Consider the following 27,585-nt stretch of genomic DNA (forward strand, 5'->3'; position numbering starts at 1 on the left):
ACCACACTGGGCTAGACCAAAGGCCCATCTAGCTCTGAATCTTGTCTTCTGACAGTAGCCAATAGCAGGTGCCCCAACAACCAGTCAACAAGGCCCCACTGGGAATTGAACCCAGGATCTCCTGTTTACAAAACAAATGCTTTAGCCAGCTAAGCCATGGTGCCCGTGGGTAGCTAAAACACAGGGTCTGCCCACACTTGACTCCCTGCCATTGCCACTGGGGCCTGACAAGCTTTGCTTGTGTTTGGATTCTGCAAAGCAGAGGAACAGGTGACGTTTCCCTTACAAGTTGTGTGTGAGTCAATCTTTGGCCAGGTCTGCACTACAAAGTTGTTTCAGCAGAATTATATTGCTCAGGTGTGTGAAAAACACACAACACTACCTCGGTCGGCAGCTTGTGGCTGGTGTACACACTGCAATGCCACGTCTGGCGACAAAACTGCCCTGTTTTGGTGACAAAATAAAATGACTTAGATGAGAAGCCTAAAGCATTTTGCAGCAAACTTAAAGTGAGAGAGTGTCAGTGTGGACACTGCTGTTCATTATATCACCGTAACTGGCCTCCTCCAGTATCCCACAATGCCCGCTGTGAACTCACCTGCCCTGCATTCCTGCTAATGAGCCATGGGCCCCTCCCCTTTCATTGCTCTGGGAAGTTCTGACAGCTGAGCCTGCTGCTCTGCTCCGGCAGCCAAGAGCAAATCATTGCCGTGGATGCTGCTCTCTCCCGCCCTGCGAACACAGAGCCGGCAGCGGGAGCTTCCTTACAGTGTAGGGGGGCCACTGGCATCCGAACTGTGACACGCCCAGGACACCCCTTCCATCAAGGAGGCTCTTACCTTCTAAACAGGGACGTCTGTTTTCTAGTAAAAATCACTGAAAGAGAAGGAGAAAACTCAAAAGAGGCTCCTCCTGGTGCTTATGTCCGTGAACCCAAATACTCTCTCAGTCCTCAAAGAGAGACCCGGAGAAGGAGACTTGCTGAGGCAAAGCCACAAGGGTCTCTGAGGTTTCCCTGGCCCCTCACCCCTCTCCTGCCTGCCTGATGTCAGCATCTCTCTGTGAGGTCACCACCTCCCCACCAATAGTCTGAGGTCCTGCAAAAGGCCTTTGTGATGTCACTGCCACACCCCTCCCTTGCTGTGCTAATGTCCTGCCCCTGGCTAGGCACTTTGCAGGTTTGAGCTACTCCCTGTGGATCACCCCACTCAAGGAGCGTTCGTTCTAGGAAGCAAGCCGGCTAGACAGGAAAACATCAGACGCTGCTCCCAATGCTACACTCAGTTTTTCAGAAATTAGTAAAATTTATGGCCAGAAGGGACCATTAGAGCATCTAATCTGACCCCCTGCATATCACAGGCCTCCTGTATGACACAAGAGCTACTTTTGGAGCAAACACATTCCAGAAAGGCATCTAGTCTTCATTAAATGACATCAGGAGATGGAGAATCCACCACTTTCCTTGGTAGCTTGTTCCTGTGGTGAATCATCTTCATTGTTGAATATTTGTGCCTTAGTTGTAATATGAATTTGTCTCTTTTCACCTTCCAGCCATTGGGTCTTGTTATGCCTTTCTCTGCTCGATTAAAGAGCACTTTAATACCCAATCTTTTCTCTCCATTAAGGCCCTTCAACATTTCAGTGAAGTCACTTTTCATTCATGAAGGACCCCCCGCCCCCGAATTGCCACCGAAGACCCAGAGCTGAAGAATCTCCGGGGGCCCAGGCCCCACGAGAGTTTTCCAGAGCCCCCAGAGTTAGTGAAGGACCCCGCTCCAGGAGCCCCAAAACACTCTTGTGGGGGCCCCTGTGGGGCCCAGGGCAAATTGCCCCACTTACCCCCCGGGCAGCCCTGATGGGACCTGGAGCTACTGATATTTCAGGACTCCTGTGAGACTTTCAGCTGGTTGGTTTGCACTCTGCTCTTATTGCTTCCTTCTCGGGACTCTCTCTCCTCCTGCGTCTCTGCTGCTCTCCTCCCCTAGACATTGAACTCAGCCCTTGCTGCTGCCAACACCAACTGGCAGAAGGGCCTATAAGCCCCCTGCCTGAGGGGAGGCCAATGCATGTGGGGGGCCATAAGCAATATGATATTTTCTATCTTATTCTCTAGCCCTTTCTTAATGATTCCCAAGATTCTCTTTGCTTTTTTGACCGTCGTTGCACACTGAGTGGATGTTCTCAGAGAACTATCTGCAGTGACTCCAAGATCCCTCTCTCGAGTGGCAACAACTATTTTTGGCCTCGTCATTTTATATGTAGAGTTGGGATTATGTTTTCCAATGTGCATCACTTTGCATTTACCAACAAATCTGCCATTTTGTTGCCCTTTCACCCAGTTTTGTGAGAGCTTTTTGTAACTCTTCGCAGGCTGCTTTGGACTTAACTTTCCTGAGTAGTTTTGGATCATCTGCAAATTTAGCCACCTCGCTGTTTGTCCCTTTTTCCAGATCATTTATGAACATGTTGAATAGCACTTGTCCCAGACCCCCTGGGGGGCACCACTATTGACCTCTCTCCATTTTGAAAACTGACCATTTTTTCCTACCTTGTAACCAGTTATTTACCCATGAGAGGACCTTCCCTCTCATCCCATGAGAGTGTAATAGAGCAGAATAGGGCTTCCTTGGGAGGGGGAGTGAACTGAGAATATATCAGGGGGTTGTGCACATTTACTGTCCTGGTGAAAAAGTCTGTCTGATACTCAGTCTTTGCTGCTCCTGCCGGCTGCGACTGCTGAGGACATTTTCCTTCTCTACTCCAGGGTCTCTCTTCTGCCAGATTCTCAGCAACTCAGGCCCCCTGGAGACTATGACAGAGCAGTTTGGTAATAGGCTGCAGGACTCACCGCATAAGAATGTAGCTGCTGTAGCACCTAGACTGTCCATGGGCCAAATCCTGCAACCCAGGCAGCCCTGGATAACCTCCCACTGATGGTGATGGGAATTGAACCTTTGTAACTAGCTGCTGGTACCTGAGGTCTCAGCTATGGATTAAACTGGTGGCAAACACAGCTTCAGCCAAAGAAGTGAAGGATGTAAGTGAAAGAGCAAAGCCGGCCATCCGGGGAGCTGCTGCAGTCCCATCACCACAGCTAGAAGGGAGAAGAGGAAAAACTCCCTAAAGTGCTGGGAGCAGCCCTGAGAAAAGGAAGTTTGTCAGTGAGATCAGTAGCAATAACTGTGAAATGAAGAAGGGCTTTCTCCTCTGTACCAACATGGTTGAATTGTATTACTACACTGTGAGATAAAGCTTTAAAATATCCTGCTCTAATTTCAGGATGGGTCTGTAACCATAATCAGTCTCTGTGGGAAGTGGCCTCTAGATAGTGATCTTTGGGCAGAGCTGGCTGAAGAGCCTTTCTACTCACCAGAAGATCCTGGCTTGGCCTGACAGTTCTTCCTTGCTGAACCTGGCTTTTCTGTCAGGCTCCTTTCTTTTATTTCTTCTCATGAAAAGAAAAGACCTCACTGCACAATCCTTGGAAGTGCTTGTTCATGACACAGAGACCCTTCCTTGCAGCTAAGTCTTGTGGAAAGTGTTAAGTGGTAAATCTGGAGCTGATGGAAAGGTTACTATGACTCAAGTTGAGCTGAAGCTGCTGTGAGCACTAATCAGTATCTGATCATGGCAGCTTGTGGAAGAAGTGCATGTTAGAAGCCCTCTGTCAGCTCAGGTGTGGCTTTCCATGCACAGAGAGCCAGACAGCAAAAAGTCTGCAAGTCTTGAAGGAAATGGGGAATGTCTGTACTTTGGCATTTGAAGGTGTAGTCTTGGACCATGAAGTGGAGTGGTTGCAAAGGCTCTTTTGGGGAAGGCACCATGGCTTAGTTGGCTAAAGCGCCTGTCTAGTAAACAGGAGATCCTGGGTTCAACTCCCAGTGGTGCCTTGCTCCATAGCTTTCATCTCCTTTGCTCACATTTTCCTGTGACTTTCCAGGAAACAGAAGAGACCTCCCTTGACAATCCAAGTAATTGCTTGTGAAGGAAAAGGCTTCTTTCCAGCGGAGCATTGGAGAGAATCAAATCCTCAGTCTGGAGTTGATCAAAAGGCTATTGGCATTGGCAAGGAGGTTGCTCCGGCTGCAATTTGCTGTGACAGGAGAGCCTGTGTCATGCGCCCATGTGATTCGCTGGGGATATCTGTGCACAGAGCCCCTTCTCGAGGGTTCTCTGCAGGGCTTGCAGGAAATGGAGAATTACTGTCCTTTCACCTTTCATGTTATTGTTGATGAAAAATGGAGCAATTAGGGGAGAAGTCCCAGAGTGTGGCACCATGGCAGAGCTTGCCAAGAGAGCTGCTGGATAAAGAGCAGATTCAGGATCCAGCATCCAGTGCTGCCTTGCTGAACATGCCTCCTCTTGTCCCCTTTTGGTCAATCTTTTTTGTTAACGGAGAAGCCCGACTCTGGCTAGCTATACAAATGCTTGCAAAAGAAACAGGTCTTTTTGCTGACAACTGTCAAAAGGAGGCTTTGGATAAACATGGAAACAAGGTCAAGGTCACTGTAACTCATCTTGCATGTGCAGTTGCTGAAGCTACAAGGCAGAGCACTAAACACAATATTACCATGGCTGGTCACAGCGGGGTCTCTGTGTGGTGGGATCCACAGTGTACAATCCCAAACTGTGGAATTGCTCTATCTTCTTATCTCTCCAGCCTGGGCTGTGTCTTACAATGCTGCACTAATGACAAGCAGCAAAACCCCCTTCCATGTGCTGTGATGACTCAGCCAACAACATGCTGCAATGCACCCAACTAAGTTGCATGAATGCTCTATAAGCCACTTCTCAATTATACGTAGAGAGACACCAGCATATCTCCCCAGCCCTCAGCCTTGCACCTCAGAAATGTACGGTCTTACACTGCTCAAAACCTCTTGAAAAGTGCAAGCTCATTAATTAATTCACCACTTCTTCAAAAAGAAAGTGAACATGCACCAGCCTTTTTAATCTGAGCAGCTTTCCCAAGCACTTTGGACAATTTCACAAGTAAGTATAAAACATTAAAATAAGTTTATTAACTACCGAAAGATAGAGTGTAAGTGATTATAAGTGTTAGGTAGAGAGGTCAAAGTTGGTTACATAAGAAATGAAAATAGAATCTCAGTGTGACATTCTATACCTTTGGGGGAGCGTGCTGTAACCCCCATATTCCTCATTTTCATATAACCGTTATCTTACATATAAAGCATGACTTGTAATGTACCAGGGGAAAGGATATGATCTGCTGAAAGTCATTTCTCTACCCATAGATGTATACCATTCATGCATATGAAGTTATGAGAATTGTGCAGTATGGTTGTCACTATGTTGTAAGTTGGGGGAATCAGCCATCACCTGCATGAGGCCACACACGGGGAATTGCTCAACCTTGCTTGGAGAGATGCAGTGATGCTCACCTGACTCTGAAGAGGGCCACAAAGCCAATGGGGAAGAAAGGACATGGAATCATAGAATCATAGAATTCAAGATCAGAAGGGACCATTATGATCATCTAGTCTGACCTCCTGCAAGATGCAGGCCACATAAGCCGATCCACCCACTCCTTAAGCAAGCGACCCCTGCCCCATGCTTCGGAGGAAGGCGAAAAACCTCCAGGGCCACTGCCAATCTACCCTGGAGGAAAATTCCTTCCCGACCCCAAATATGGCGGTCAGCTGAACCCCGAGCATGCGGGCAAGACTCTCCAGCCATACCCTCTGGAAAAAGGCTAACAATATCCTATCATTGACCCATTGTACTAATTACCAGTGTGGCACTTAATTGACCTATTGACTAGGTAAAAGGAGAGACATTCGCTATGCTTTTCCTCTCTCTTCCACCTCCACCTACAGACACCCCCACACCAAGCGACTGAAGCGCTGATCAAAGGGGAGACCCCGGCTGAAAAGCAACCAGCCAGCCTGTGGTGAGAAGCATCCAAGTTTGTAAGGGCACTGAAAGGGTTAAGATCAGCTTAGAATGAGTTTTGCTTTTATTTCACAAAAGCAACGAGGAGTCTGGTGACACCTTAAGGACTAAGATTTATTTGGGCATAAGCGTCCGTGGGTCAAAAACCCACTTCCCCAGATGCATGGGGTGAAAATTGCAGATACAGACATAAATATTTATTGGAACATGACATGAAGGGAGTTACCTTACAAGGGGAGAACCAGTGTTGAAGGCCAATTCAGTCAGAGTGGATGTGGTTCACTCCCAATAATTGATGGGGAGGTGTCAATACCAAGAGAGGGAAAATTGCTTTTGTAGTGAGCCAGCCACTCCCAGTCCCTATTCAAGCTCAAATTAATGGTGTTAAGTTTGCAAATAAATTGTAACTCTGCAATTTTTGAACGGCTACTTTTAAAAGTTAATGAATGTGACTGTGTGAATATGTTAGTGAATGTGTAATTGGACTAGTGCCTGTGCAAGTCCCATAGGGTCCAGTGGTCAGGATTCCTGGTTTTCATCCAGGCAGCCTGGGTTCAATTCCCAGTGTGGGAATAGTCCAGAGCTTTTGCTCAGAGGGGAGGCAGGAAATGAAAGGAATGGGGAGGGATCCTGCCAGCAGGGGAGTTGGACAGTGTTCAGAGAGGATCCCAGAAGTGGGGGTGGGGGCAGTAGCATAGCTGGCGGGATTCAGCAGAAGCAGCCACTTCCCATCAGGCTGGCAGGCATGGAAGCGGTGCCTGCCAGCTGCATGGCCGGAGGAGCTGCAGGGCGGCAGCGGCAGGCTGGCGTGAAAGCTGTGCCTGCCGGCCGGTGCAGACACAGCCAAGCGCTGGGACAGGAGCCGGGGACAGGCGGCGGCACAGGAGGGAAGGTGAGCAGCGGGGGAGGTTCTGGTCTGAGGGCGTGGCCAGAGGGGGAGCCAAGAGGGGGGGCGCCTTTTTTATGTTTTTTGCTCCCCCTATGCTGAAAACCTGGCTACACCACTGGGTGGGGGGCAGAGGTCTGAGGGGAGATCAGGGAAGAATCCCATCTGTGTGGGAAGTTGACACTCTGGAGAGACAGGCCTGGCATGGGGAGTGGGAAGAGGGAATGTGTCCCTCTAAACTCACCAAGGGCAGACTAGGCAGGACTGGAAGAATTACGCGTTTGTTGGTAAATGTCAATTTCTGTGTAAACACATGACCGAATGGCAAAATATTTCCATCGATAATAATCAAAATTGACAGATGGGCAAAGTAAGAAACATGCTGCTTGAGAACGTGTCCTGTTCTAATCCTATAGGGGTCCCTTCTGCCTTAGGCACCACCATGTGGGCGTTTCATTTCCGTCCCCATTTTCACACAGAGACACAATTTCCTTTGCATGGATCCATGAACAGCAAAACCTCCCTGTGTCTCTGGTCTGAGCCAGGGCATTCGATTCCAGTGAACCCTTCTCTCCTGCAATGGCAATGCTCAAACAGAGGGGATGCGTCCACCTTCCTCCCCCGGCAGTGAGATATTCCCTCTCCTCTTCATGCTGCTGTTGTTATTCCATGAGTCATCAAGGATAGAATAAAAAGCTGAGTTTACTCCAGGGTGAGGAAAGAAAGGAGCCACCAACTCCCTGACAAATCTCAGTGCCCAGAGAAAACCTGCCCTGCTATTGGACTCACAGAGGTGCTGGTGATACGACGGGAAAAGGGACTGTCTGAATTGCCAAGGCAGGGAATGAATAATCTATAGCAGCATCATTAACCACAGACACACTCTAGCCATGCTCCAGCCAGTAGGGAAATGGGCAGGAATTCTTGCTGTTCGGCCATGGCCACACGTACAGAGCTGCACAGCAGTGAGTGTGCTGGGGAAGCTGGTCTGAGCAAACCATTGGAAATGACCCTTCAGTGAGAACAGAGCCATAGTGTAGAAAGGCCCCTGTGTTAAGTGGTTGTGACTGAGGGAGCTGGGCTAGGAAACCATGGGCGTCTTTCTGTGGAGGTTTGATTCTTGCCAGCTAGGCAAGGCTGGTGTGTGGTGTCTCCATGGCTGTACTTTCAGTGTCTGATCACCCACAGGGAGCCAAGTCTATACATATTCAGAGGCTCTATGCCAGGGTTTCTCAAACTTCCTTTCACTGCAACCCCCTTCTGCCAAAAAACTTACTACATGGCCCTGGAAAGAGGGACCAAGCCCCTCCACACTGGGGGGGGGGGAGACCTAAAGCCTGAGCCCTGCCCCAGTTAGGGGAGGGCAAAACCAGAGCTTGAGGGATTCAGCCCTGGGTGGTGGGGCTCAGACTTTTGGTTTCAGCCTCAGGCACCAACAAGTCTAATGGCAGCCCTGGCGACCCCATTAAAACAGGGTCACATCCCACTTTGGGGTCCTGACCCACAGTTTGAGAACCACTGCTCTGTGCTGAGGGGAGAGAGTTTTCCTGTGGGTGCAGTTAATCCACTTCCCAAAGAGGTGGCAGCTATGTCAGTGGGAGAAGCTATATCGGTGGATGTGCAAGCTGTGGTGTTTGCCACATGTAAGAAGTTTAATCAAACCCCATTTTTAAAACCACCTGTGGTCTGGGAATGGCAAAGGAGCTCGATGAAGCAGGGTCTGTCCTTCAAAGTCCTGGAGATCATGATTCCACTTTATTGATGTGGTGGGGGTATAGCTCAGTGGTAGAGTGCTTGACTGTTGATCGAATGGTCCTTGGATCAAACCACAGCGCTCTCTTATAACTTTCTTTTAAAAAAAGGAAAACATTTTCATTTCCATTCTCCATTATGTTCAGAAGCTCCGCTATACGGGGGTGCTTGATATGAATGTAAACACTCAACATTTCACTGTCCAAATGCATAAAAACCTAGCAAAGCTGTCCATCAGCTGAAATCAGTTCCAGTCCTCTAAGTGTCTAGTTTATGTTTTCATCAATTAAACAAAGGTATCGTATGAATGTACATTTGCAGATCCCTCTTCTCCAGGAGCTGTGCTGTGCAGAAGAACAAGAACCACATCCAGCTGCAGTTCAGGAGTCTGATGACCAAAGAGCCACCAAATGTTCTGAGGGCTGGAGAAAAATGCCTTCTAGTGAGCTATTGAAAGAGCTCAACCTGTTTAGCTTATCAAAAGAAGATTGAAAAGTGACTTCATTGAAGTGTTGAAGGGCCTTAATGGAGAGAAAAGATTGGGTATTAAAGGACTCTTGAATCTAGCAGAGAAAGGCATAACAAGACCCAATGGCTGGAAGGTGGAAAAAGACAAATTCATATTACAAATAAGATGCAAATATTCAACAGCGAGGATGATTCACCACAGGAACAAGCTACCAAGGAAAGTGGTGGATTCTCCATCTCCTGATGTCATCTAATGGAGACTAGATGCCTTTCTGGAATGTGTTTGCCCCAAAAGTAGCTATTGTGTCATACAGGAGGCCTGTGATATGCAGGGGGTCAGATTAGATGCTCTAATGGTCTCTTCTGGCCATAAAGTTGACTAATTTCTGAAAAACTGAGTGTAGCATTGGGAGCAGCGTCTGATGTTTTCCTGTCTAGCCGGCTTGCTTCCGAGAATGAACGCTCCTTGAGTGGGGTGATCCAAGGGAGTAGCTCAAACCTCCAAAGTGCCTGGGCAGGGGCAGGACATTAGCACAGCAAGGGAGGGGTGTGGCAGTGACATCACAAAGGCCTTTTGCAGGACCTCAGACTATTGGTCAAAGGTGGTGGGGAGGTGGTGACCTCACAGAGAGATGCTGACATCAGCCAGGCAGGACAGGGGCGAGGGGCCCGGGAAACCTCAGAGACCCCTGTGGCTTTGCTTCAGCAAGTCTCCTTCTCCAGGTCTCTCTTTGAGGACTGAGAGAGTATTCGGGTTCATGTACGTAAGTGCCAGGAGGAACCTCTTTTGAGTTTTCTCCTTCCTTTTTAGTGATTTTACTAGAAAACAGAAGTCCCTTTTTAGAAGGTAAGAGCCTCCTCGAGGTTTGAAACCTGTTCAGTCTGATCCATCTGGTGACAGTTGAATTCTAGGCATGGAAAGCACGACCTTAAGGAGGCAGAATTTTATTTCACACTTGGGATTTTGTCCCATAGAATCAGTGGGGACATTAAGGTTTGTCCTTTTTGTTTCACCTTTTCCTCCATCCACCCCTCCCTCCTTTCTCTTTCTCTCTTGCTTCTTTTGTCCTTTCACCTGTTCCCCTCCCAACACCAGGAGCAAGGTAGAGGTGTGTGTGTGTGTGTGTGTGTGTGTGTGTGTGTTGCGGGGTAGTGCTCTGCAGCTCCCACTGTGGGAGGTCCACCCAAAAATGTGAGGCTGAAATAGTGCTCGGGCAGTGATCCCCACCGGTGACCTGGGCCATCCTTTGGGCTCTCTGGTGAGAACCCTCAGCCTCCTGTCCTCAGTCTCTACCCTGATTGGCTGAGCAGGGGGTTATTGACAGGGAGGAGACTCAGGTCCTTGTTGTTCTCTTTTAAGACCAAGGAAATAAGTCATAACCTGTTATATGTTTGACAAATTTTGCTGCTTTGCTGCATTAATGGTCTCTGAGCAGTTCATGATTCTCTCTAACATTGCAGTTCTCCTCAAATACTTGCTGAATAATTACTGTGCACTGTTGTTGGTCTGGAGCTCATGTGAGAGCACTTTATTCAGGTCATTCAATGTCTGAAATTCAAGATCTGATGGTTAGTTTGAAAATCATGGCTCTTGGGTCCTATTCCCAACTCTGCCACTGGCTGGCTGTGTGACCTAAGCCAAGTCAATTCTCCTTTCTCTGGATACGTCTACACTACGGGACTATTCCGAATTTGCATAAACCTGTTTTGTAAAACAGATTTTATAAAATCTAGTGCGCGCGGCCACACTAAACACATTAAATCGGTGGTGTGCGTCCATGGTCCGAGGCTAGCATCGATTTCTGGAGCGTTGCACTGTGGGTAGCTATCCCATAGCTATCCCATAGTTCCCGCAGCCTCCCCCGCCCCTTGGCATTTCCAGGTTGAGATCCCAGTGCCTGATGGGGCAAAAATCATTGTCGCAGGTGGTTCTGGGTAAATGTCGTCAGTCACTCCTTCCTCTGGGAAAGCAACGGCAGACAAGCATTTCGCGCCTTTTTTCCCTGGATTGCCCTGGCAGATGCCATAGCATGGCAATCATGGAGCCTGTTTTGCCTTTTGTGACTGTCACCGTATGTGTACTAGATGCCGCTGACAGAGGCGATTCAGCAGCGCTACACAGCAGCATGCTTTTGCTTTTGCATGACAGTAGAGATGGTTATCAGCCATACTGCACCATCTACCAAGCCATAAATTGGTAATAAGATGATCATGGCTACCAGTCCTTTTGCACTGTTCCATTTGCTGCTGTCATAAGTGCCCCTGGCTGCTTTTAGCCAGGGGTGCAAAAGCCAAAATTGGGAATGACTCCCTGAGTCAATCCCTTCTTTTTGGTATCTAAAAATAGAATCAGTTCTGCCTAAAATATGGGCAAGTGTACTAGAGAACCACTGTATCAGAGAACCAGAGAGCACAGCTGCTCTGTGTCAGATCCTGCAGAAATTATGAGCTGTATGCTATTCACAGGGGGTGCTCCTGCAACAACCCCACCTGTTCATTTCATTCTTCCCCCAGCCATCATGGGCTACCGTAGCATTGTCCCCCCACTTGTGTGATGAAGTAATAAAGAATGCAGGAATAAGACACAGTGACTTGTTAGTGAAGGCAGCCTCCAGCTGCTATGATAGTCCAGACAGGACAGTAAGGAGTGCATCCCTCTGCTAGTGCAGGGGCACTTGAATCTTTTCTTTACACATGAAGGGTGGGGGCTGATGGAGCTCAGCCCCCTGTTGCTATGACAATGATGGATATCAGCCATACTGCACCATCTACCAGGAAAAATTAGGACCAAGCACCCTTGATTGACCTGACAAATGCTAGTACACATGGTTACCAGTCCTTTTGCACTGCCCCATGTGCCAATAGGCTGATGATGACAATGGGTATCAATCTTATTGTTCCATCAGCCACCCATGGCGGGGGGAGCAAAGATGTTGGTGTTGAGTGCTGCACCATCCCGTCTATCTGCAGCATTCAGTAAAGATAGGGTGACATGTAAGAGTCAAGACAGGATTGTTTTCCCTTTCACTTCTGGGGGTGGGTGGGGGGGTGCTTAAATTGCCTAGCTATGCCCTGACCCACCGCGGACACTGTTTTTGACCCTAGAAGCATTTGGCGCTCAGCCAAGAATGCAAATGCTTTTCAGAGACTGCAGGAACTGTGGGATAGCTTGAGTCCTCCAGTCCATGAGCGTCCATTTGATTCTTTGGCTTTCCGTTACGCTTGCCACGCAGCAGTGCGCTGAGTCCCTGCTATGGCGTCTGTCTGGAGATATTTTAAAAATGATTTTGAATTTCGTCTTCTGTAACGGAGCGCTGATAGAACAGATTTGCCTGCCCTTACAGCGATCACGTCCGCATCGTCCATGCTGGAGCTCTTTCTTTATTTTGATTTTTAACTGCATCACCACACGTGCTGATCGGAGCTCCACGCTGGGCAAACAGGAAATATTCAAAAGTTCGCGGGGCTTTTCCTGTCTACCTGGCCACTGCATCCGAGTTCAGATTGCTGTCCAGAGCGGTCAGTGGTGCACTGTGGGATACCGCCCGGAGGCCAATACCGTTGATCAGCGGCCACACTAACCCCAATCCGATATGGTAATACCGATACTAGCGCTACTCCTCTCGTTAGGGAGGAGTACAGAAACCGGTTTAAAGAGCCATTAAAATCGATATAAGGTGCCTCCTAGTGTGGATGGTTGTGGCGTTAAATCGGTTTTACACTCCTAAAACCGGTTTAAACGCGTAGTGTAGACCAGGCTTCAGAGATCTGGTTACAATCTGCGATCCGAAGGGTCGATCACAAACAGCGTTTAGATGGGACCGTTAGTGCCGCCCCCGTGTGGCCAAAGATTAGAACTGACAAGCAGAGTTTACAGCTGGAGCCTGGGACGCTCCTGAACAAACTGGGCACAAGGCCTCTCGCGTGGGATCCTCGCTGTGCAGCAGGAGGCAGAGGGAAGCTGATTGTCAGGGTTCAGGGCAGCTCCCTGCCAGGCTGAGCCAGTGTCTGTGCTAAGCTCGGCATCAATCAGGTGATTCTGGGAAGTTCGGGGTCCCCGGGCTCCCAAAGCGGGGTGAAGCAGGTCACCCCTGGAGCAGGTTAAAGCTGCAGGTTGATAGTGGGGTTGCTGTAGCTGCTGTAGCTGTGAACAGCTGCTGTAGCACCACCTGGGCAGGACAGGGAGAGCCAGTTATACCCCCCCCAGCCTGTATCGGGGGATGGGAGCACTCACACCCTGGGGACCCACCCACCAGAGATCTACTGGGGGGGAGAGTGGCACTCACACACCCAGGATCTTGTAGGGGGGGACAAGGGCATCCACACTCCGGGATCCTCTGCAGAGGGACAGACACCCACACACCCAGGATTCTGTATGGGAGGGGGCAGAGGTACCCGGACACCTGGGCGGGGGATGGGGGGCACCAAAACATCGGGGATCTTACCTGGGAGGACAGCGGTGCCTGCAGCTCGACATGAGACGGGGGCGGGGGGAGCAGGAGCATTTCCCAGTTCCAGGCTGTCCCCGTCTGGCCAAGGCACAGAGCTCACAAGCAGAGTTTAAAGCTCCAGCTGCCAAGCACTAAAAGCAGCTGGGCCCTGTGGCTGGTGCCTGTGATCCCAGCACCTGGGGAGGCTGAGGCTGGCGGATCGCTTGAGCTCAGGAGTTCTGGGCTGCAGGGGGCTGTGCCGATCAGGTGTCCGCACTAAATTCAGCATCAATATGGTGATCCCGGGGAAGCTTAGGGTCCCCAGTGTGCGTAAGGAGGGGTGAACCGGCCCAGGTTGGAAACAGAGCAGGTCAAAACTCCTGTGCTGATCAGTAGTGGGGATTGCACCTGTGAATAGCCCCTGCAGTGTAGCCTGGGCAAGACAGTGAGACACAGTCTCTTTTTAGACACCCCTCCCCCGCAGAGCCTGGACGGGGGGATGGGAGCACCCACACGCTGGGGATTCTGACTTGCGGGGAGGGATGCCCCCCTGCAACACAGATCTTGAAAAGAGGAACAGCGACACCCACACACCACAGAGCCTGGATGGGGGCAGGGGAACCACACACGGGAGCTAGTTCATGGGATGGGGGACACACCCATATGCTCCATTGCACCATTCTTAATGAGAAGAACGGGGCCATCCACACAACACGGATCCTTAACGGGCAGGGGGACACCCACACACTCCACTATTAACCAGGAGGGACAGGGGCACCAGACACCCCCAGTAGCGTGGAGAACACCCACAGCCACCGGATCCCTCATGGGTAAGACAGAGGGGATTTAATGGGGCCCAGCGCACCCACGCACCGGGGATTGTTAAGGGTTGAAGGGACAGGGACACCCACACACACTGAGATCACGTCCTTGGAGGAACGCAAACCCTCCACAGAAGGACCTGGTCTGTTCCATGATGGCAGCCCAGCCTGGGTGAGTCAAAGTCTCTTTTTATACAGCCACGCCCCAGAGATCCTGAGTAGGGGGAGAGAGACACCCACCCACCAGAGATCCTTCATGGTCTAGGGTGCACCCACACACCAGGGATTCTTATGGGTGGGAGGAATGGAGACAGCCAGACACACTGAGATCACCTCCTCCCAGGAGCCTGGGCCAGACAGGGAGACACAGTCCCCCTTTACATATCTGCCAGACAACCTTCCTCCCACTCCCTCCACACAATGTTCTTATCTGGAGGTGAAGCCAGGGAAACCACATGGAGGATTCTTATCTGGGGAACTGGGGGGACCCACTTACCACCAGAGATTCTTAAGGGCAGGAGGAACAGGGACTCCCACATCTGCGGCATGGGGGTGGGTCACCTGCTGGGATCATCTGGGCATATTTCACCGCGTCAGCTCCCTGCCATTGCCTTGGGGGCCCCTTGTTCGCTGCCTCTGGCACCCAGTTTAGCCTCCGTCCTGAGGCTGAAACGCTTTGATCTGTCTAAGGTCTGTGGGATCAATATGTGTCATGGTGTAATTCTGTGTTATTCGGGGGTCAGACTAGCTAAGCTAATGGCCCCTTCTGCCCTTAAACGCCATGAAAACATTTCCCTGGTTTCTCCTTGCGCCTGACAGACACCACGGTGAGGGGCCCAAGAGAAGATCCTGGACACAGCGCTCTGGCTCTTACTTTACCTGGGGACGTCAGCGCTGTCCTAGCAAAGCTGCTGCTAAAGCGCTGGATTTGGGGAACGGTTCGGCTCCGATTCAGAGATCTGCCTGCGGGGTGTGAACCTGCCACGAGGAGCGGGAAACGCAACCAGTGGGAAACGGGAGGCGTTGTCTGAGCTCCAGGCTGCCCCCGTGTGGCCAAAGCTTAGAACTGAGCAGCGGAGTTTAAAGCTGGCTCTGGGAGGGACCTGAACATGCGGGGCACGAAGGCTCCTGCGTGTAACGCTTGTTGGGTGGGCAGCTGAGCGTAGCTGATTGCCAGAGTTCAGGGCTGCACCCCGGGGTGCTGAGCAGGTGTCTGTGCTCAGGTTGGCCTCGCTATGATGGTTTCTGGGAAGTTTGGGGTCACCAGTATCCCTAAATAGAGGGGAGCCAGGCCAGAAAAGGAGGCTTTCAAAACTCTGGTACGAATTGCCAGTGGGACTGCCCCTGTGAAGAGCCGCTGCAGCCCCGCCAGGGAGAGCCAGTCTCTATTTATGCAGCCCCCCGCCCCCATTCCTCAGGACGAGGGTTGTGCTCAAAGATCTGTGCCCCGTGTTTTAACCTCCATGTGAAGCGCACAGTGCAAATAATCCTCAGAGCATCAGCTCAGTTCCAGGCTCCACTTCCACCCGCTCAGGCAAGATGGTGCAGAGGAGCCCCTGGGTGGCTGTGGGTCTGGGGAGGATGGCTTTTGATTTTTCGGCCTGACCGCTACGGGCAGCAAGGCCAAAAGTCAGATGGCCGACTCTCCCCTCCACCACGCTCATCAGGAGCCCTTAGTTGACAGGCTCGGAGAATGCGGGCATCGCCCCCCACTACCTCTCGCATGCAAAGCAAGCGCTCTGCCGTTTGAGCTAATTCCCTGCAGCTGGCCTGACTCTCAGGCACCGGGCAAAAAAAGGCAAGGGCTCTGTGGCCTTAAGCAGAACACAGCCTGAAATGGGGGCGGGGCGCTACCCAGAGCTGGGGAAGGGGGTCCGAGTCCCAGCCACGCTTCTCGGCACAAACACCAACGCTCCCTCCCTGGAGTGTGTCTGGGCTGAGAGTTAGCCCCTGAAACAAGCACCAAACTTCAGAAGACAACGCAGGGATAGATCACTTGACGATTGCCTGCTCTGGCCATTGCCTCTGAAGCGCCTGGCATCGGTTACTGCCAGAAGACGGGATAGTGGCCTAGCTGGACCATCGGTCTCACCCAGGAGGGCCGTTCCTATCTTCACCACTTTCCTCTAACCCATGCAAAGCCAGGAGCAGGCCCAGCTCAGCAACTCTAGCAGACTCCCTGGCCCCTGGCCCAGCATACAGCAAAGCGACCCTGCCTCCGCCAGGATAGACAGCCACCGACTCCCTCTTCCAGACCAACGCAGCCCTTCCCCGCTTTGGCTGTCTCCAAGCTGTCTGCGTGCTCTGCTCTGCTCCACGGCTGCCATGCTGCCTGAGATCGGGAGGCTGCGAGGTCTCACGGTCTCAGCTGAGCTGGTATCGCGTGCCACCCCGCCCATCTCCTCATTCCCTTCATGGACCCCTGGGATGTGAGTAATTCTGTATTGGAGTGGCTCTCCCTCCCGGCCAATGAGCTTGGCGTAGACTAGCAGGGAGGGAGGAGGAAAGGGATTGTGCTCCAGTGAGAGCTCAGAAAGAAAGGTTCAGGTCCCCCACTAGAGCCCAGCCCAGCAGAGCACAGCAGAGCAGAGCAGGCTGGAGAATGTGTGTATGGGTCTGACTACTTCTCCCCTGCTCTTCCATTTGAGCTAACTTCCCCCAGCTGTCTCCAGCCTCCCAGTCAGCGCAAGGGGGAGAAGGGCCGGGGAGGAAGAGCTTTGTGCTCCGCAAGGGCTGGCTTTTTGGGAGGCCAAGTGGGGAGAGGGATGGAGGCCACTGGAGGAGGAGCTGAGCCAGCTGACTGTCCATGACTTCTAAAAGAAAGGCAAGAGAAGGTCCCGGGGCTGCCTTGCTGCTGGAGAATGCGGGCATTGATCCCGCTGCCTTTCGCATGCGAAGCGAGCGCTCTACAACTTGAGCTAATTCCCCTACCTTGGCAGGTGGCCTCTCGATCCATCCATTCGATAACTGAGGCCACATCGTTCCCCGCGCCAGCCAGTGACTCCTTCCAAAAGGGACAGGCAAGGGAAGACTTTCTGTAGGCCGGGTAGCTCAGCTGGTTAGAGCGTGGTGCTAATAACGCCAAGGTCATAGGTTCAAGCCCCATGCTGGCCACTCCGGGAGGGAGAGGGTGGCTTCTGCTCTTTTGGCTGACTGCTAGGGGTGGCAGAGGCCAAAACCAGGTGGGCCAGGAGCGGGCAAGAGCCCTGCTGGGCGCAGGCGCTGGGCAGGACCAAGCTCCTGACACCTCCTTGGGCTCCCCTCCCTGGGCTCCTTGCTCCACCTGCTGCCTGAAAGGAACTTGGAGACGGGTGAGCCCGGCTGGCTGCCTTCCAGGCTCATAGGAGACCAGGCTTGAGCTGCCCGCCCGCGAAGCCAAAATCGCAGGCCTGCCGGCTCACCCCCAGTGTCCACAGAGGGTTGACCTGATGGCCCGAATTCTTGCCGGCCGCCAGCTCCACCCAAATGGACCCGATGCCGGATCACGCTCCCCAGCCCAAGCCACAGAGGAAGGCTTAATCCTCGGCACCCCAACCTAGGGGAGAGGCTTCACACTCCGCCGGCGCAGGGTGACCTTTGGGACTTCCCTGGACACCATCCTCCCACCACCCACAGCCAGAGCCCCCAAGCCCACACTCGAGCCCACATCTCCGACAGGAAGGAGCAGGAGGACCACTCCGCCCAGGGGGACCACCACTCGAAGTCAGCTTCACTTGCTTTCTCTTCTACCGCTTTCCTCCCAAGTTATGCGCGCCTCACAGGAGCCGGCCCTGGGAAGACGCAGGCACCGCACTCTGACTGGCGCAAGCCAAACGCCCACACCAAGAGTTTAGCACGGGCTCTTGAGGCACTGGAGGAACCCCATGCAGACGCACTGACGGAGCTAAGCTTTACGGCCAAGGGCCCTACCTGTGCAGAAAGCCAACTTGCTTGTGAAAAAGACTCCTCTTTCGGCTCCCCTTCCAAACTTCTAAATGCCTCCAAATGGAAAAACACACACATTGAAACATCAAGACAGTTTGGGGGATGGGATAGCTCAGTGCTTTGATCCTTGGTGTATTAAACCCACAGTTGTAAGTTCAATCTTTCAGGGAGCCATTTAGGGATCTGGGGCAGAAATTGGTCCTGCTAGTGAAAGCAGGGGGCTGGACTCAATGACCTTTCAAAGTCCCTTCCAGCTCTAGGAGATTGGCATACCTCTAATTGAAGCAGCAAAGAATCCTGTGGCACCTTATAGACTAACAGACATTTTGCAGCATGAGCTTTCGTGGGTGAATACCCACTTCTTCAGATGCAAGACTTGCATCTGAAGAAGTGGGTATTCACCCACGAAAGCTCATGCTGCAAAACGTCTGTTAGTCTATAAGGTGCCACAGGATTCTTTGCTGCTTCTACAGAACCAGACTAACACGGCTACCCCTCTGATACTTGATACCTCTAATTATTACCTATCCCACATAAAAGAATCATGTTGTCATACATACTGGGCCCATCATGTGGCCATTGCCTTTCCCTCCTCTCTGATGAAAGTTTTAGTATTTTGCACAGAAACTTTCTTTCCTCAGGAGAGACCTGGGAACCAGGGCTGCCAGCTAGACAAACACTTTTAAGAGGAGGCGTCGTCTGTCAAAAAATGATCTCCCTTCCTCAGTTCAGTGAGAGCCTGAAATGTTACTTATCCCGGCAGAGCCGGAGGATTGAAAGCAGCTACATCAAGCCCCTGTGTAGCTCACAGGAATGAACACTAACACTCCCTTGTATCTGAAGTGATGTTTAGTTTTACCCTTGGTAAACTACAAGACTAAAGGGAAAGAAGGTGGTGCCAGATATAAGGAGTGAAACACGAAACAATCGTCATAGTTATGCTCATAGTGACTGCAAAATCTTTCTATATACTTCTTATTATCATCAGTGTATTATTTTCTCTGGCATCTAGACATTGACTAGACCTTGACCAAGAAATTTGGATCTTTATAAAATAATCAACTACCCCTCGTTAAGGTAATGGACTTGACACCCACTCGGGTGTCTCCACACAGGTTCAAGTACTAACAACAGTGGCTGCCTTACAGCCATAGCTTTTAATCAGGGCAATACATTGATACAAATTCCTGTTAAATCATTTCTCAGCCAGAGTCCTTCACCCACATTCCTTAGGGCATTGGGCCACCATGTGGACGTTTCATTTCCCTCCTCAATTTCACACAGAGACACAATTTCCTTTGCACAGATCCATGAACAGCAAAACCTCCCTGTGTCTCTTGTCTGAGCCAGGGCATTCGATTCCATTGAAACCTTCTCTCCTGCAATGGCGATGGTCAGACAGAGGGGACGTGGCCACCTTCACCTCTGACAGTGAGATATTGGCTCAGCTCTTTCTTTCTGCTGCTGGTGTTAGTCCATGAAACATCAGGGATGGAATGCAAGGCTGAGCTCACACACCAATCCCCTGAAACATTTCAGTGCCCCAGAGAAATCCTGTCCCCGGCTATTGCAATGATATGGTGGAGATTCAAATAGGAAAGGGACTGTCTGAATTGTCAGTGTGGGGAATGAACAACAATCTACAGCAATGTCGTTAGCCACAAACACACTCTCATCCTGCTCCAGCTGGAAGGGAAATTGGCAGGAACTCTTGCTGTTCAGCCATGGACACACTTACACTAATGCAGAGCCGTAAGTATGCTGGGGAAGCTGATCTGAGCATTTTGAAGTGACAAGTCTGTGAGAACAGAAGCATTGTGTAATGCCACAACACTGTATTAAGTAGTTGTGGCTGAATGGTTAAGGCGATGCACTAAAAATCCATTGGTTGGGTCTTTCCCCCGCCCCCCCCCCCGCTCCCTGGAGGTTTGAATCCTGCCAACGACAGATGCTTGTGTGTTGTCTCAGTGCCTGAGCATGCATGGAGCCAGATCTGGCTTAAAATACTGCTGTAGTACTGTGGAGAAGACAGTTGCTACAATCAAGAGAGGGGTTTTCCATCCCTCTAATAGCTCTGTTGACACAACAATCTTTCCTTTCATTTAGCACTATCTAACCACGGCTTAGGTCAGCTTAATTATACTGGATCCAGAGGTTTTCACACCCTGAAAGAGGTACTTGTTAGAGGGTTTATCCCATCACCCTCCCATTCCCTGGTCCTTCTTGCGTGACCAGAGAGCAGCAATGCACGAAGCTCAAAGGTGCAAACAATTCAATGTTTATTGGGGTAAACTTCCAGCAAGCAATGATTCCAATTTCCTTCCTCAGTGTCCCCCTTCCCAGCTCTGACACCACAGAGGCTTGTCTGTGTCCCTGTTCCCATTCCCTGTTCCTATTTGCCCCCTTAGCAAAATATAATTCCAATTCCCCTACCCCCATTCCCATTCCCATTCCCATTCCCCCCCTTACTTCCTGACTGACTGCAGACTGTATAGTAAAACTTGAGTTCTGCTTAGCTATACCCTAACCAATCATTTTACTGAAATGTAACTAACCAATCCTAACATACTGTAACAAGATTATCTAACCAATTATACCCCATCACCTTAATTGGTTTACACCCAACAATTTATACAGCAGACAGAAACAGTCACAGCACCAGACAGAGATTATACAGACAAGCAATAGGAAAGAGGGGACTACAGTGACAGAACAACAAAGAAATGGGGATTTCACACCCCAGCTGTTGGTAAGTGAGTTGTTCCCAGACAGGATGCTATCATGGTAGAGGTTGTGGGTGCTGGTTGCTTAACTCTCTGGCCCCCAGGGCAGGATTTTGAGGTTCACCATTACTGTCTCAGAATGCCAGCACCCATCTTTTGTTCACTTAAAACGTGAGCAGGGAGATTACAACACCACAGAACTCATGGAGCTCCAGGAAATGTGTAACTTCAGATCTGGGTGAGTGTGTCTAAAATTCAGCTGTGCTGTAGAAGGTCTCTAGGAGTCGAAAGAGATGTGCCATCTCAACCTCCCTAAAGAGTTCATCAACTATTAATGAAAACTAGGGTTGATAAGTCACATTCTTTGTAGTAGCAGGATGGTGGACTGGTCTAAAGTGCTAGTTATAAGACTCTTTTTGTCCAATCCCTTGTGTGTTCTGGTCTCTGCATGGAGACGTGGTTTCACATCCCACTCCTGACATTACCATTAATTCTATCCGGAGAAAATGGCCTCACTTCAATCTCCTTTGGAACAATAGAACCCCATTTGCTTAGCTTTTCTATTCCAGTAGTTGTGAGAGAAGCGCCAAACCAGGGGGAAACAGGGCCTGTTCTCTTGACCGATCAATTTTTGTCTTCCTTCATTCCAAGCCATTTTCTCAGATATGTCCGTATTTCCCACACTTTTATGAAACTTTAGGGTCATCATTTAATTGCCACACAACTGTACTTATGAAGTGAAGTGAAACACAACATTTTTTGGATATTCTTGCAGAAGAGTTTTGCTTTCTGACCTGGAATTGAACAGGGGCTGCCTGAGGGGGACAATGCTGCTCCCTTTTCTTGGCTCATCCAAAAAACATAAGTTCGTGGTGCCCTTTGTTTCCCTGTTCTTCAAACACCTGTCGGGGTGGCCTAGGGAGACTTGGCCCTGACTCTCGGGGTCCCTCCCTGGCCTAACTTTCTATACGATTCTGTTGTGTGGGTTTGTGCTGTGTCGTTGTCCCACGCTGAGCTGTTTTGCACAGTGTCACTGTGCACTCCGACGCATTGTTTCGTGTTGTATGGTTTTTGCACTGCCTTCTGTTGTGTTGGTTTGAGCTGAGCTCTTTTGCAGTGTGTCATTTGCCGCAGGGGGCGTTCATTTGCATGGTGCTGAATTGTCGGGCTTTGCACTCCTACGTGTTGTCACTTTGTGCTGTGGAATGTCAGTTCACGCTGAATTGTTAGATGTTACATTGGGGTGTTTCCACTTTTGTTGCTGTTTATATTATATTGCGATGGCATCGAATTATAGAGCTGTACGGCTGCAAGGGCCCTGGAGAGGTCATGAAATCCAGCCCTCTCTGCTGAGGCAGGGCCAAGCAGAGACGATGCGTCAGGGCCATGTGGGGTCAAGTGCCCACAGCAGCTGGCCCAGGCAGGGAGCAGAAGGAGGGAACCAGAGCCAGAGCAGGTTGTCTATGGGACCAAGTATATGGAGAGTATCCTTGACAGAAGTTTGTTCAACCTGTTGTTAAAAACCTCCGAGGACAGAGACTCCACTAACACCCTTGGGAGCCTATTCCAGAGCTTAACTACACTCAGAGTTAGAAAGCTGTTCCCAACATCCAACGTGAATCTCCCTGGCTGCAGATTTAGCCCATTACTTCTTGTCCTACCGTCAGTGGACATGGAGAATAATTGATCATCGTCCTATTTATAAACCACCAAACTTTTCTCTCTGCAATCATCTGTTAAATGGTTATTATCCCCTCTTCTTGCCTGGGGTAGAATGGAAGAGGAGAAAATCCTCTCTTAACAGAGGATGCAAATGTCAGTTTGGTCTCTCTTCATGTTTTACTGAAGCTCAGAGAGAGGAAGAAACATGACCTGATGAAGAGCATAGACAGTTTGTTTAATTTTGGTCTGTGACTATTAGCAGAAGAGTGACACCTAAGGGCTGTCACTACCACCCACTAAGGGGCTTGGATTTATGATGGTGGGATTAAGAGCATCATGCTCTACCAACTGAGCTAGCTAGATTTAAAGTCAGTCAACTGCCCAGTCGCAGTGTAGAAGGAGCCTGAGGGTGTTTATTTGTGAGCTGAGGTTCCTGTCTGACATTTGCCTTCTTTCCTTGTTTGTTATGTCTCCAGCGAGCAAACCGGAGCTGTCACAAGGCTGGTTAGATGCTGCTTTCTAGCCCAGAGAGCTGGGGTTGATTTAACATGCTGTCGCCATCAGCTGGTCAGAGTAACCAGGGTGGGAGGGTGAAATTTAGGATTCTCCCACCAGAGGGAGGTGCTGTTGGACTCATCTAGTGGGGGAGAGTCTGAAAAAATTTTTCAGCTCCCAGAGAGGGGGGCAGACAAGCCAGTTCTCCACACACCACACACACATTTTCACAGGGAATCAGGCCCCCTAGGGAAAAACTCAAAAGAAGCCCAGGCCCAGGAGTGTCAGAGAAGGGAATCACTGTTTGCCTTAAGAGGTGGGTTCAGGAAACCTGCAGGTCCTTAGATCCCTCCAGCACCTGATAGAACCATTTGTGGGGAAGGGCTGGGAAATCTGAGGAAGATAAGGAAAGGGGAAAAGGCCTTGCAGCTGTTGTGTAATCACCATGCTCCCAGCAAAAGGATCTGGAGGGGTCAGCACTGTGGTTGTTTGTTGAGGAAACAGAACTCATAAGATAGCAAAGCTCAAAGCCCCATTACACAAAGTCAGAATGTGATCAGCTCACAGCGAGGGGGAGCAACACCCCTCCCTTGGTCTCTATGTCAGGGCTCGTATCAGCTCAGTGTCCTTCCTGCAAGAGTTGGCTGCTGAGAGGGTTGTGATGGGGTAAATGAAGGCAGAGGAGGATTGTTCCTGCTGGGTTTTCTTTGTGTGGCTCTGTGATCCTGCGGGAGGAAGCATGATTTGAGTTTGTTTCAGTGGCTTGGGTTGGTCTCAGGTTGTGACCCTGAGTACAGGGGTTCCTGCACTTTCTGCTCTTAGCCCCTCAGGGAGTGGACAATGGAGCAGCTTTAGAAATTGGACAGAAAGTAGCCTAATGAAGTGTAGCATAAGTGAGAAAAAAAACACCATCATTACTTCCCTCATAGTCTAGTGGTTAATATTTGGCACTTTCACTGCTAAGGTTTGGGTTCAATTCCCAATCAGGGCAAAGTAACTTTAAACCAAAAAAAGCTTTTCTTCACTTGCAATGTAAACAAATCCATGGTGTTTTCCTGATTCCCCCATCTTCCCACCCACTGTGTCCATCGCAGGGCTGGCTCCGGGCACCAGCACTGCAAGCAGGTCCCTGGGGTGGTCAATGGAAAGGGGAGGCTTCAGCAGCAATTCGGCCATCTCAGAGGGAAGGACTTGCTGCCAAAAGCAGCAGAGGTAGAGCTGCCGCTGATTGCAGCTTTTTTTTTTTTCCGTTTGGGGTGGCAAAAACGCTGGATCTGGCCCTGCTCCATGGAAGACAATTTCTTAAATCCCAGATGAGTGGAGTTCTATCAGTTCTCAGCCTGAGTCCTTAGGTCTTAATCCTGAGGATATTGTCCCATCATGGGGCCATTTCCCGCCTCTCTTTCCTGGGGAAGCACAATTTTCTTTGCACAGACACAGGAACAGCAAGATCTTTCTCTGTCCCTTGTGCAAAGCAGGGGGCCAAATTCCATGGAAACAATGGACAAGCAGGGGGCCCTGGGCACATCCAGCCCTGGCCGTGAGATGTTCCCTCCCCTCTTTCTTTATGCCCCTGTTGTTATTTCATGGAATGTCTCAGATGGGGGTAAAGCTGAGTTCACTCCAGGTGGAGGGCAAAAGAACCTTGAAAATCTCAGTACACAACCCCTGCTACCAGGATCACTGAGGTACTGGGGATTTGAGTAGGAAAGGGACTGTGTGAATTGTCAAGGCGGGGAATGAATAACACAGGCTAATCCTGCTGCAGATAGAAGGGAAATTGGGAGTGATTTTTGCTGCTCAGCCATGGAAATAGTGACCCAATTGCACCGCAGTGAATGTGCTGGGGAAAGCTGGGCTTCACAGGCAGGTGGCAATAGCAGATCCTAGAAACACCTGGAGCTTCCCACACCAGTGCTGCCACCAGGGTCAGGTGTTGAGCGACTCACAGCGCCCCTCCCGTCCCATTACCTTCCAGCAGGAGGTGGCAGCACCCCCCACCCAATGCAGGGGAGAGGGCTGAGTGTATCTCTGCACCCTGAGTCCAGGGCACCCACTCTCTCTGCCCCACACATAGAATCTGACCCTGCTGCAAAGTGACCCTAAGAACCAGCAGCCTCCAGGACCGCAGGTTTGGCCCTCAGAGCAGGGAATGTGTCCCCCATGCTGCTCTTAGGCCACTGGATGCTCTGGAAACAGGAGGGCTCTGAGTGTAACTTGCAGCCCATCTGTGGATGTAGCTCAGTGGTAGAGCACATGCTTTGCATATGAGAGGTTCTGGGTTGCATCTCCAGGTTCTTTTCACGCTGCTGCTTTGCTTATGCCGAGAGGGGATGTGGCCCAGCAGTCTCCCTGCAGGAGTTTCAATCCTGCTCAGTGAGGGGCAAGTGCCAATTGCATGGAAGGTCTGGGGGGGCTTCTGCTCCTAAGTCACCTCAGTACATGTAAGATTCCCACCCGCTGTGCTGCTTGGGACAAGGGTAGATGAGAAGGGCGAATCCTCCAGCACTGGCGGGAAAGGTCCCATCTGCACAGACTGAGAGGCAAGGAAACAGAGGGGCAGTCAGTGCTCAGAGAGGAGAGAGGTCAGTGATTTGCACCCAACAGGGCACACTGTCTTTTTGAGTATCACAGGGGTAGCTGTGTTAGTCAGGATCTGTAAAAAGAGACAGAGTCCTGTGGCGCCTTATAGACTAACAGACGTACAGGAGCATAAGCTTTCGTGGGTGAATCCCCACTTGGTCAGATGAATGGAGTGGGAATTCTGTGCCTGGCTAGCCAACTACAAAAGCAGTTTCTCCTCCCTTGATGCTCACACCTCAGCTGCTAGAAGAGGGCCTCATGCTCCCTGATTGAACTAACCTCCTTATCTCTAGACTGATTCTTGCCTGCATATTTATACCTGCCCCTGGAAATTTCCATGACATTCATCTGACGAAGTGGGGATTCACCCATGAAAGGTAATGCTCCAATATGTCTGTTACTCTGTAAGGTGCCACAGGACTCTTTGTCTTTCTGAGGCGAGTGCAGCTGGCTTGGGATGGTGCTGCCGATGGATAGAAAAAAGGCTGGAGTCAATGACCGATGAGACCACAGCAGGGGAAGGGGAATGGCAGCCCCACAGAAGGTCCTGGGTGATCAGATGCCCCAGTTATTGCACCCTGGCCTGTCACAGAGAGAGAAAAGACCCAGCGGGACCCAGCCCCCCTGCAGTGATCCCATGGACAAGAAACTGGCTGGGAGTGGGGTGAAGGTTCCCTGTGGGCAAAGGGGAGCTGAAATCCCTCAGTGTCCTGGAATTTAAGCAATGGAAGCTTCAAACCCTGCACGGGTGTGGGCTGAGGTGCATCAGCAGTAGGTTGGGCTGGACAGGGGCGGCAGGTTTGTATAATTTTTGGTGGTGCCCAGAATGGGACCAAGTCCTGCCCCACCCCACCCCCACACAGGGCCGGCTTTAGGCCGATTCTCCCGATTCCCCTGAATTGGGCCCCACGCCTAAGAGGGCCCTGTGCCCAAGCCCCAGTACCGTGTACCAGCAAGAGCCGGTTCGCCGCACTGGGGTGGCCTGGCTTCCCCAGGGGGCAATTTAAAGGGCCTGGGGCTCCCAGCAGGGGCTGGGATAGGGCTGGGGTAGGGCTGCGGGGCACTGGGAGCTATTTAAAAAGTCCAGGGTTCCCATTGCTTCTACCGCCCCGGCCCTTTAAATAGCCCCCTGCCGCTTCCCCAGGGCTCCCGCAGCTATTTAAAGGGCCGGGGCGGTAGAAGCAGGGGACTCCTGGGCCATGTAAATAGCCCCCAATTCCCGGGCTGCTGCTGCTACCCCGGTGCTGAGGGATGGATGAGGGGGCACTTACCGTACAGGGTGGGCTGTACCCTCTGTACCCGCACCCCCTGCCCTGCCTCCAGCCCCTCACCCCCTGCCCTGCCTGCACCAGCCCCTGCCTCCAGCCAGCCCCACACCCCCTGCCTGAAGCCAGCCCATCTCCAGCCAGCCCTGCACCCCCTGCCCACAGCCAGCACATCTCCAGCCAGCCCCACACCCCCTGCCCTGTCTCCAGCCAACCCCTGCTGCATCCCCCTGCCTGAAGCCAGCCAGCCCCACACACCCCGTCTCCAGCCAGCCCCGCACCCCTTGCCCTGCCTGCAGCCAGACCCTACCTCCAGTCAGCCCCTGCCCTGCCTCCAGCCAGCCCCATGTCCACTGGTGCCTGCAGTTCCCAGGGCAGTAACCCTGCACACCTGCTTCAATGAGGGGGGCAGGGAGCAGCTGGAACCCACACATGTGCACACCGTAGGGTGACCAGACAGCAAGTGTGAAAAATCAGGATAGGGGTGGGGGGTAATAAGATCCTATATAAGAAAAAGACCCAAAAATTGGGACTGTCCCTATAAAATTAGGACATCTGGTCACCCTAGCACACCCCCAGGAGTGGCAGGGACCCACATATGTAAAATGGAATTCGTTTCTAGTTCAGGCCCATCTTTTTAAAAAAGAACTTTAGGTAGGGTTA

At 51.1% G+C, this 27,585-nt stretch overlaps 3 non-coding genes across 3 annotated transcripts; all 3 read left to right on the top strand.

Annotated features, from left to right (window-relative positions):
- The first annotated feature begins 3,816 nt into the window (after positions 1 to 3,816).
- Positions 3,817 to 3,890, top strand: TRNAT-AGU. Its single transcript has one exon. It is a non-coding gene; the product is annotated as a tRNA-Thr (tRNA).
- A 2,524-nt stretch (positions 3,891 to 6,414) lies between these two features.
- TRNAE-UUC lies at positions 6,415 to 6,486 on the top strand. The gene has a single exon. It is a non-coding gene; the product is annotated as a tRNA-Glu (tRNA).
- A 10,824-nt stretch (positions 6,487 to 17,310) lies between these two features.
- TRNAI-AAU lies at positions 17,311 to 17,384 on the top strand. Its single transcript has one exon. It is a non-coding gene; the product is annotated as a tRNA-Ile (tRNA).
- The last annotated feature ends 10,201 nt before the right edge of the window (positions 17,385 to 27,585 follow it).

This window comes from Mauremys mutica, unplaced genomic scaffold (assembly GCF_020497125.1).
Source record: "Mauremys mutica isolate MM-2020 ecotype Southern unplaced genomic scaffold, ASM2049712v1 Super-Scaffold_100186, whole genome shotgun sequence".
Classification (NCBI taxonomy): domain Eukaryota; kingdom Metazoa; phylum Chordata; order Testudines; family Geoemydidae; genus Mauremys; species Mauremys mutica.